Genomic DNA, 11,740 nt, shown 5'->3' with positions numbered 1-11,740 from the left:
ACCACAAAATGATTTTAACAAGCCACAATGAACAAGTGAAATCTCATGTAGCATCATCCACATACAAGCTACTTATAGGGAAGGCTAGTGGCTTTGTTTTTCCTGTACAAATTAATCCTTTTTCCTCCACAAGGACCTTTGTGCAGACTGAGTTTTTCTCCTCTGAATATCTTAATTAACACCTGAATTGATACCCTGTAAGAGAAATGTGGTGCTGTGCTGAAGCACTTTCACAATTTCTTTGCTGACTTGCTCTCAAAGACGGATAACTGTTAAAGGATGAGTACCGGACTTTCAACTTTTGATAACAGGTCTGCAGAATAACTTAAATTTTTAGAACGATCTTCCTCTGTGTTAACCTAGTTTTAAATCACATTTGATACCTCAAAAAGAAATACTGAAAAATGACTTTGTCCTGCTGCTTCTGTGTATAATATTTGTAGATTCTGGCTCCAATAACTTTATTTTCCGACATGTTAGAAATCTGTATGGTAGGTTTTTTGTGTGTAAAGTAGAGCTTGATTTTGCCAAGAGACTTCTGCACATATGCACTGAACTGACTGCCTTCTCTCACCTACACCATAATTTTTCATAATTTATGAGAAAAATATTTATGAATTTAGTTGTATTTTGTGAGAGAGATTATGAGGGAGAATGGTTATAGATGGTAGCGTTAGCAATTGGTACCTCAAAACGATAAGCTTTCTGGCTAGTGAGAAGCTACTTCTAACTTTGACCAAAGAGGAGATGTTTTCTTGGTATACCTGATCAGCTGACTCAGGTACTGTGGAGTGGTACCGTAATCACTAGTACAGTAAGAGGAGGAACTTCAATTAAAGGGTCTCAAACCTGTGCAGAAATACTAGGCTGAGAAGAAGCTTAAACTGTGAATATACTCAGTTATATCTTGTCGACGGGGAGCATTCACTGCTTTCTTTAGGTACAGTGGTACTTCGGTTACACTTAAGTCTTTCACTTATTGACCCCAGATTGATGCACGCAGATTTGTTATTTTTATCTTGTTACTTAAGCGCAGCTTTTTTTGTTGTTTTTTTTGTTTGTTTGTTTTCTCCTTTTCTAATCTGAACTAAGTTGTTTCCTTCCACTTGATGTTTTTTTGAAGTCTATTTTACAGCACTGTTAACAGCTTCAGAACAAGATTTTTTTCTTCAGTATGGCTCCTGTACAGAGCTGTCACAGAGTATTCGCGTGCTTTGGGAGAAAATACCTTTTTGCAAACTATTTGCAGAAATACTCTTCAGCCATGCTGCCCAGGGAATGCAGAAATTCTTTCCACAGGGTGTGGTTTTTTTCTCCTTTCTCCTCTTTGCAAGAAATCAAATTATATTAATTTGTTAGTCAGGGATGACAGAGGAAATTGGTGACAAAGAACATACTTCATAATAAACAAAGACTATACTATCAAAATGGCCCCCAAATTTGGAGGGATGAACGTTTTGTCTTAGATATGATAAACAGTGGGATTACTATTTATTCATTTTTCACTTTGGTCTTATGTGTGTTTTGTTGGTGATGATCACCACCAACATTTGGAGAGTAGGGATACACTTAGCTTGTTTCTAAATCTTAGTTTTTCTAAATTCCTTGTATAAACAGGTATGAAAAGTTGATATACGTGCTTGTCTGTATTCAATTGTATTCAGTTCTTAACAGTTGTATAAATGGAATGTATATATATATATAACTTTCTGGGTAAACTAAAATTGAGGTAACCTTATTTGAAACTCAGGAAGTTAAGAAAAGTGGACAGGGTATGTTGGAAGGCAGTCAGTGAATATTTATGAGTGCACATATGATGTGTTATCTGTCATAAGACAGTGACATTTTTAAGTATTTTTTGGAGTCCAGAGAGATTCTTTTAAGTGTAACTGTCTTCAGAAAAAAAGTGAAAATTATTTGGAACTTAGAAGATGTAGTCTGTGCTATATTTGTTACCAAAATTTATGTTCTCCTCTAATATTACAAATTACTCCAACTTTCTGTTTGGGCTAAAATGTTCTTTAAAACCAATTACATTGCGCTGATTGCAATGTGTGTCAGGTGCCATATTTAATTTCATCCACATTAAAATTATATGTGATCATTAATAATTAAAATAACTTGTGGAGGAAGTAATGGCTTTGAAGGTTAAAAAAGCATATTGCCTACAAAAAGGTTTTTGTGTTCCACTTTGAAATTATGTACTGATGTAAGGAAAACAGAAAAGAAAATCTGCTTCCTAACTCCTTTAAAAATAAGAATAGTAAATATGCAGAATATGTTTACATCATATTTAGACAAATTCACTTTGTAGTTCAGTGCAAGCTAAATATACCAAAGTGGTAGAACTGCACTGCAGCAAGTTAATTGCTACAAAAACAAAATTCTGTGCTTGTTCTCTAGGCCTTTACATTTACCCAGTACCATTTGTGCAAGCCATGTTAAACTTTAAATGATACTTTTGTAATTGTGAGCAATATTTAAATTCTTAACCCGTATTTTCATCAGTCACTGGAGTTAGGTAACACCAAAAAATTATTGCAATGAAAATTGTTTCTTAACTGATTTTCCTCTTTCTAACTTTTGTAATCTGTGGAAACTAGTGTAAGTAGTTTGAGGCACAAAATTATGGAATTTTTCTGTCCTGCAGTAATTTTTAATTAATTAGTTTGATTTTTGTGAAAGGAAAGTCATTACGCATCTGCTTATGCAGATGTTAATGCCATATCTTTAAGATTTCTTTCAAAATATGGAAATGAGTTTTCTTGTTAAGGACATGTAATGAAAGTATTTGCAGTGTCACAAATTGTGGATGTTCCCCTTGTGGTGAATGACAAGAAAATAGCCATTTATTGTGATTAATTATTGGAACAAAACTTTTACTCGGGTGCTGGAAAACCCCTAGTGTATTCTTGTTTGTTAACGGCTTGAAGGGAGCAGTGTTTTAAAAGAGTAATTTGTGGTCCTTTTGAGAATTTAATGCAGCTGTTTCTTTCATTTTATCTTGCTTAGTATTCAAACATATTTCTTTGAGAGATAAATATTTTCCATTATACAAAAGCTGCTCCAAATGTAATGCCTACTATTTTATTATGATTGTTATGAGTGCAACATGCAGGCTCTTGTACATGGCTGGAAAAAATACATTGCTAATGCTGGTGACTATGTTGAAAAACCATGTTTGGGGGCTGAGAATTTGCTCTGTCAAATAGGAGGTATTACTTACGGAGCAACCCGCATGCATAGTTCAGGAAGCCTGTGGGCTGAACAGTGCGAATGTTCTGCTTTGGTATTGTGCAGGGGAATAATCCAATCTCAAGTGCATGGCTCAGAGTCCTCAGTATGCATCCAGTACTTGTACCGTTGGAGTTCAGAATCTTCAGTTTCCTTACCACCAGAACACAGTAACTCTGGAAAGAAATGGATATGGGGATCCATATACATAAATACCATTTTCCTTATTACTTGTAAGAAGTCAGAACAGCGAGTGATTGAAAATTGCTTCTAATGAATTCTGGAAAATGATAAAAATGTAACAGGGACAGCACTTTCACTCTGTTGCTTCTCCTTCCGTTACGTTCTCTCTTATCTTTTTTATATTTTCCCTCCAAAAAAATTCAAAGGAAAAATGAAATCTTTTACCCTTTGGGGAAAAGCTATTTTTTTTTTAACGAGATTCAATATTTCTTATAATTTATTATTAATTTCATTCAGTGAAACTTTTCAAGGTAGCCATAGAGAAATAGACTTCAAAAGAGGTTGAAACTATTTAGATCACAGGAGAGGAGATGAGCAAATGACTGTTAGTCTTTCCTCCTCTTATCAAGAGAGTACCTTGACTGTCTTTTATCATGTAAGCCAAATTATAACTCAGTTTCCTACCAAAAAAATATATTTTAATTTATTGCCTTTACAGTTATGTGATCTAGATTCAGTTTTATAACAAGACGACAGTTCTGAGTGTTGCTCAGCTTTATTTCTCTGAATTTCAAAATACTAAACACTGTCATAAGTTCTATGCTACTTTACTCTCAATGCTTTAGATACAATGAAGAGAGATAATCACATCATTCAGATGTAAATGGATTTCAAAACGTTTCCCATTTTTCAAAAGTTCTAATGTCTTTGGCAAGGAAGATTCTAGGTCTGATCCTAAGTCAACTCAGAAAGCTCATTGCTGAAAATGAATGTGCGAGAAAATAATTTAATCAAATCCACTTTTTTCTAATATAAAAAGGGGAACTAATTAGGTATTTTCAGGCAGTGATTAATTTCATACCTGTTGCCATGAGAGCTCATAGCAGTTGGTTCTAATCTTTTTGTAATTGTTTCCAGTAATAACATTGGAATATTTAGACTTAGAGAAAAGAAAAAATAATGTTTTCACATTGCTTTTGATGTAAATTAGATTGCTTTGGTAACTGAGATATAGGAGAAGCTCTTGATAGGTGAAATCACAGTGACCATCCTTTTACTCAGGAAGAAAGGCATAATCTCTCCTGCAACTTACAAATCAGACAGCTCCGCTTGTGGTTATCAGACACTCTGTTACTCACATTGTTAGAGTCCAGCAAGGGGAAGAAGCTGCTTTACACTAGTTGAACAAGCATAATTCTAAGAGCAGACAGGATGCTTTGTAATATTCCCTTTAAGACCATATCACTGGCTTTCATAACCTTCCCTTCAATCAGACCTCTCTATTATTCTAGCGTATTCTTCAAGGGTTTCAATTGACTACGTGTTTTATTTAGTTGAAAGGATCTGTAAGTCAGAATTAAATTAAATCCTTGTCTTAAAAAAAATAAATAAATTCAGTTTATTCTACAGAGTTACTTTCTGTTCTTTTTCCAATGGAAAAATATGACAAAAAGTCATATAGCTACCATTCAATTATTTGAATACATTCTGGTTATGTCTCTGTTGGATTTCTAATGCAGAATTGTGTCAGGTATTATTTGTGGAATGTAGTGGTTTATTATTAATTTACTTTTTCTTACTTGTAAGAATAGAGTGGACTGAGCCCTTTTCCTGTTTCAGCTCAATTGCTATATTTATTTCAATGCATTTAAATATTCACCTTTTGTGTTCCTAGTGATGTTTCTGAAGTGATGAGTGTTTACTGTATGTAGCCGTTCTGTGACATCTTTGGAGCATGCAAGGATGATCTGATTATTTTAAATCTGTGTGTTGTGAGGTAGCCTTGATATTCACTTCCCAGGCACCAGATCTCTTCCTTTAGAATTCAGTCTAACTGAGGATAGGCTGAGAGGGCTGAGAAGGCTCTGGGGAGACCTGAGGGTGGCCTGTAAGTATCTAAAGGGAGGCTATAAGAAGGAAGGGGATGGTGCCTTTAGCAGGGTCTGTTGTGATAGGAGTGGGGGAAATGGTTTCACACTGAGAGGGGAGATTTAGATTGGATACAAGGAAGGAGTTTTTTATGGGAAGGGTAGCGAAGTACTGTCACAGGTTGCCAAGAGAGATAGTAGATGCCCCGTCTCTGGAGACACCCAAGGTCAGGCTGGATGGGACTCTGAGCACTTGACTGAGCCATAGGTGTCCTGTTCATTCAAGGCGACTTGGACTAGATAACTTTTAAAGGTTCCTTCAAACTCAGAGAATTCTATGAACTGATTCCTAGAATACCTGTAATTTACTAAGCATGTTATCATACAAATACCAAAGTATGTTAAATTTAGTAACTTGTATAGAAGAAAATGCTACTTATTTTCTGTGGCTAAAATGGAATAACGTCATATTATTTTTTGTAGACTGAGGAATTTTTTTTAAGAGGTCTAAATTATTTTTAGTATGTATGAGATTTCCAGGTTCAAATATCTGTGCTGCACTTTCAGTAATCCTAGATACTTAAACATCTGCTCTCCAAGGAAATGCATCTGAAGTGTACTCAGTACTGTAGCTTAGTACAGCAGTCTTTGGAATTTAAAATAAAAGTTCAATATAGTGTAACCTGGTATTTGTTGGGAAATGCATATGCAAGGAGCTTTTTGTAATTGTTCATGAAGCTTTTAGACAGATATCCCCTCAGGTACCTGTGGATTTCAGTGCAGCGTGTGATGATATTGTTTATTCAGGCTACATATTAGCAGTCTCTACACTTCACTGCTTCTTCCAACATCTGGGACTTTGTATAATTGTTTTTGTAAACTTATTTTGCTTGCCTGCATTGTAGAAATGATTCTCTAGAACGTATTGTCACATCTTGCTATAGACCAAAGTGAAAGTCATACAACACTTTCCTTCCGGTTTACGGAATTCTGCCTCTTGCTATCACAGGGCAAGTTACACTGGAATTCAGAGTCTAATCCTAGAGGTTTTATAAGTTGGTATGCCCAAATCTATTTTGCTGATGAACAGTGGGATGAGTATCTTCTGTTTCACTAAACAGCAAAGTCCAGTGAATTTCTCAATGCTTTTATCTTTCAACATATCTAACTGATTTGAACATACCTAACTTGTCACTTTTCCATAAATAAGAAAATATAACGTAGGTCAAAAGGGATTCCTCAGCTATTCTAAAGGTCTGAACTACCATATTCCTCCTCACCTTTGATGCACTTGGTGTTACTTCTGCTGGATTTTTCATCCCAATATCTTAGTACTTAATTTCCATACACAAAAAAAACATCAAATATCAGAAGTCTTTGAGAGTCTTCAGTCTTTGGGCTGCATCACAAAAATTAGAACAGAAAGTTACAAAGAAATGTATGAGAGCTAACAGTTTTTAGGAGGCTGTATACATTTTATGTTTGCATACTGGCTACTGAAGATATGAATGGCATTCTTACATAATATTTTTTCTGATAATGTCTGGATTTTAATGAGGTACTGAATAAATGAGCAAAAAATGTAAGGTCATGCTCTTGGGCTGTAGTCAAATATATTTTTCTTATCTTCTGGGAATGACTGGAAAGATCTTGTACGTAGAACAACTAATGAAGTAAAATATATGATGTAGTCATGAAACAAAAAGTAAATGCGGTTTTAAAGTGTATCAACAGAGATATGGCAAATACCTTTTCATCAGGACCTTGGTGACATCTTGACTGCAGGTACTGTGTAAAATTATTCTGTTTTAAAGAGTAATAATTTAAAATATTATTTTAAAATCCCCAGGGATGATCAGGGAAGTGGGCAGGAATATGTTTATGTAAGAAGGAATTTGATATATCTTTAGAAATTCTGGATTGGAAGAGGTATTACTGTTAGAAGGAGACAAAAATGGAGACAGCATACTGCCATGAACTGGACCTGAGTTCATTTAAATTATCAGATACAGGCAGAAGAAAAAGATCTGGAAAATCTTTCAAAGGGATTTGTGACATCAAAATAGTGAAAAGAAATATATAATGGAAATGCACAAGTCATATAACTCATGTCTAGTTCTGTTTTACTAAAGTCTTGCTTGTTTAAAGAAGTTGTTCGTGAATTCAGTAGAAAAACAGTATCAAGACTTGTAGACTGTTGCATCTTAACACCTTGTAGCTCACATAAACTCTCAGGTTAGCTGTACCTGAAAGAGTTCTGCTCTGGGCTGGACGGTATCTGCTCCTGGCTTGCTTGAGTCCAAGTTACATTTAAGTTCATGTTATCTTTTGAATATGTTTCACTCACATAGGAACAAATTAACACTATTTACTATTTCACTGTAAGCACTAATGAGCAAATTCTAAAAAGCTGCACTGTATGCATCTCAAGATACACCATAGGTATGTTACAAAATAAGTGCATTATTTTTCCCATGAATAAGTTTGGATGGATTTATTTCTTCAGCCTCTTGGTAATGCTTTCTTTACCTCATAATTAAAGTAAATTTCAAGTGAATCTAGAATCTGAAGAAAGCGGCTTAGTCAACAGTCACTTGTTCAGGAAATAAATTTGGAATTTTATTTAAAAGTACTTCGAGCTACTCTAATATCTAATTCTTCTTACTTCTGGAAGAGAATCCAATGTGGACGGGCTGTTTATCATATCCCATATAGTAACCTACTAGAAAAAAAAAAAAAAGAATGTGAGTTCCCTATAATCAGAAAGTATCTATTTTACCTTTGAGCATTGTATTTTGAGTAAAAATAAGTATGACACCAAGTGACACGATTATCATGAGGTAATTGCACCCAAGGGATTAGAAGCATTTGCCCTGCAGGTTGTACTTGTAACAACCCAGGAAGTAAATTATAATAATTGCTTCATAATAAAACTCTGCATAGCTGCACCTTGTATTCCAAGTAGCCTGAGGATAGCAAAATACTTTCTGCTTTGGGCTGTTGTACTTATTTATTTATTTAACCTTAAGGTTACTTCTGTTAAGATTAGTGTGATGAATTGAAATGAACAAACTGCAGTATGCCTGAATTCTCTTCTACAGCTTCAGTGCTTTTTTCTGAAGAAAATGTTTGCATCCAGTATTGCATCATTATTATGTTTTCCCCAAGGTAAATTCTGTGTGTCTTGTGTCTTACACAAGTGTTCTGTGTTTAGAATCTGTGTAAAGTCACAGTACCCTGAGATTTTCAAGTAAGCCAAAGAATTTCAATAAGTTACTTTTGGAAGTTGAAAAGCGTAGGAGAGATCTGTGAGGTAGCTTTAAAGACTTAAGCCTTTTACCCTGAGTTTGAACTATTTGTCTTTATTTTATTTTGCTTGTCATACCTATCTTACCTCAGCTGCTGATAAAACCAATTTCTGCACTAGAAACTCCTCATCTCACTTAGATTAGCAGATATATAGAAGCCTGACAATGGGAACTGGAAACATCTAGGGACATAAAAATTGAAAAGGATGATTTATAGATTACTTGATGAAGCGAGTAGTTCTAGCTCTGCCTACGTGATCTGGGAAAGAAAAAAGGCACATTTAAGTTCTGCATATGTCACATTTCATTTCCATGTATCAGAAGGACTTCTATAGTAGTAAGTTACAGAGCAAAATGTCCCTAGCCTGTTCCTTTTGATCATCTGTATTTTACCTATAACTGGTAAGAGCTGTCTACGTTCTCTGCATCTTCATGGCTTGAAAATGGAATAACCTCAAGATGTAATTTTCAAAAATGTAATGGATATGTCTTATGTGTTTCTGGCACCCTCTCTCACAGAACTGAAGCCATAAAAAAAAAACCTCTCTACTTCTATAGTTAGCATTAAAAACTTAAAAATAGATATTCACTGCCACAGAGTGAAAATTTTAATGATGTAGTGATTCAACGGCATGACTGAATACTTGAATAAAGCTGGTGAGTGGGAAAGGGTGGTTTTGTTTTATTTTTATAAAAGAGATTTGTTTTTATTTTGATAATGTCCCCACTTGGAAATATGTAAGAATTTCTTGAGACAAATATTGCTGGCAAAATTTTGAAAATGTCTTGTGTAATATTGATATTGCTTACAAAGTCATGTGGCTAAATGAAATGGCTTGTAAGTGCCATTTAGTTACTAAAATTCAGTGGAGTTTAAGTCTTTAAAACCAGTACTGCTAGAGAAGACTGCAAAAAATGAATAATAGTTCTGCCTGATATTGTGATTTCGGTTCCATTTTATAACACTAGTTCTATACCCCAGACAGATCTCTGTATTTCTGCAAACCTCTGTGGAAGAATATCCCATGGCTCTCTCAACTCAGTTAGTAAGAAACATTAATGTTGCAAATTTTGTGATTTTCAATCCCATAATACTTTATCATTGGTAGGACAATAATCCAATTTAGGTAATGCTAGGTGGGGATGGACACACATCTCTCAGATCTTTAGTCGCAACCTTTACTTGCCCCACTGAATTATTCTTGATTGTTGATATGTATGTTATTGTCAACGGTTTATGGGCGTTCGGCCCAGTTCCATGCCAAAGGGGATGGGGGACCCACGGACCCATGCCCAAGGAAAGAGAAAAAGGGAAAAAAGGGAAGAGAAATGGGCCTGAGAGCAAAAACAGAAGCAACAATCTGAGGAGAAACAAACTAGTTTACTAAATAAGATATCGGAATGCAAAACAACACACTATAATACAGTATAATTACAATTTAAGCTGATAAATCCAATACAGCAAGAGAATGTCCAAAAATCAAGGTAGGCCTTACTTTACTGCTGACGATAAGACGGCTGGGGAGCGAGGTGCTGCCAGGATGAGAGACGGGCGGAAAGAGAAGGGACGAGGTCTCGTGATCTACAAGTTTTTATATTTTCCCTCTGGCCGGAAATGGTAACAGAGGAGCAATGTACCCTGGGAAATGTAGTAGACCTTCTCTTCTGAGAACCAGGTATATACACTGCATGATGTTATGATGTGGAATACCAACAACCGAAAATCATAAAACCATGACAGTTATAACAGGTAAAGAATGTCTCGCAGTATCACAGTAACGCTTTGAGCAGACTTACCATATGTTTTCTTGAATGTGTGCAAATCTAGAGAGTTCTTGAAATCCTTAAAATATGAGAAAACTAAGGATTGCTATCTGACACATCTCTCTGTCCACCTGCATTTCTTCCTCTTACTTGGATTTCTTTTCCATCAACAAGCAGATTTTTATCTGAGTGACTACACTGAGTCAGTTTGGATAGGCTATCTTTTCATAGGTGTCAACGGTTATATTACTTAATAAATTATATAGGTTATATTACTTAATAGGTTATATTACTTAATAAATAGCACCTTAGAATGGATTTGTCCTTTACTGAATGTATCTCATGTATCGTTCATCTGAAACTGTGGTTTTTTTTTTGTGATTATCAATTTAAATGTTTCATCTGAAAAATAATTTCAGAAATTAGATGCCTGGAATAGCAGTAGGAGGCTGACTCATTTCAGATTCTGTCTAACTCAGTGCTAAGCATAACAAAACTTTAATTAGGGAAGGTTACTGCAAATGTTCCTAATGCAGCAGACTGGTATCTTGCACAGAAGAGGCTTCAGTGATAATTTTTACTTTTATTAGTTTTAAGTATTTAGTGGGGAAGCTACTAATCTCGCAGCTGAGGAGGAGGGGAGGATGCCAGAATAGTCCTTTTATTTGATTGTTATGTTTTCTCTTTCTTCTAGTACTTAAGAGCTTCATCCTGTTCATCTTCTTCATAAGATGTTGTTCAGCTGTGTAGAGGATGACACTACAGTAATAGCTATGAGTAATTGCATTTCTCCACCTTAACTTTTTGTCAGAAATGAAATGCATGTCATATTGCACTTCTTTGTGGCTAAAGGGACAACCGAATCTTTTGCTTTTAAGCAGAATTGAAAATGGAAAGTCCCTTGTTTACTCTGGCATAAGACATGCAAATATGCAGGAATTAGAGATATACTTCCTTTTTTTCTTTCTGAAAAGTTGAAACCTTGATTTATCCTCTAAAAATTACATATATGTACGAGTGCAACTGAGCAAAGTTTTCTAGCTCAGTATTGACCTAAGTTGCACAGTTATTTATTATTTCCATCACAGACATATAATACCATTAGCACAAAAGCAGAATGTCTTTATAACTCCAGGAAATCAAACATCAGCCACCCAAAACTAATATCCTGTCGTTACATTTCTGTTTACCAGCGAACAAAATTCTGTTCTTGCTGATTTGAAAAGGTTCCCTGGAGTAAATGCTTCTATAACTTACATAAATCAAATCCTCCATCAAGTAACCTAATGATGCTTTGGGGGTGGCATCATTAGGCTTCCACATAATATTTTGCCTGACAAAGAATGAAAACTGTCTTTTAATTATCGTGGAACTGAATAACAG

This window comes from Numida meleagris, chromosome 7 (assembly GCF_002078875.1).
Source record: "Numida meleagris isolate 19003 breed g44 Domestic line chromosome 7, NumMel1.0, whole genome shotgun sequence".
In the NCBI taxonomy this organism is placed as follows: Eukaryota; Metazoa; Chordata; class Aves; order Galliformes; family Numididae; genus Numida; species Numida meleagris.
This window is presented reverse-complemented; position numbering follows the sequence as displayed.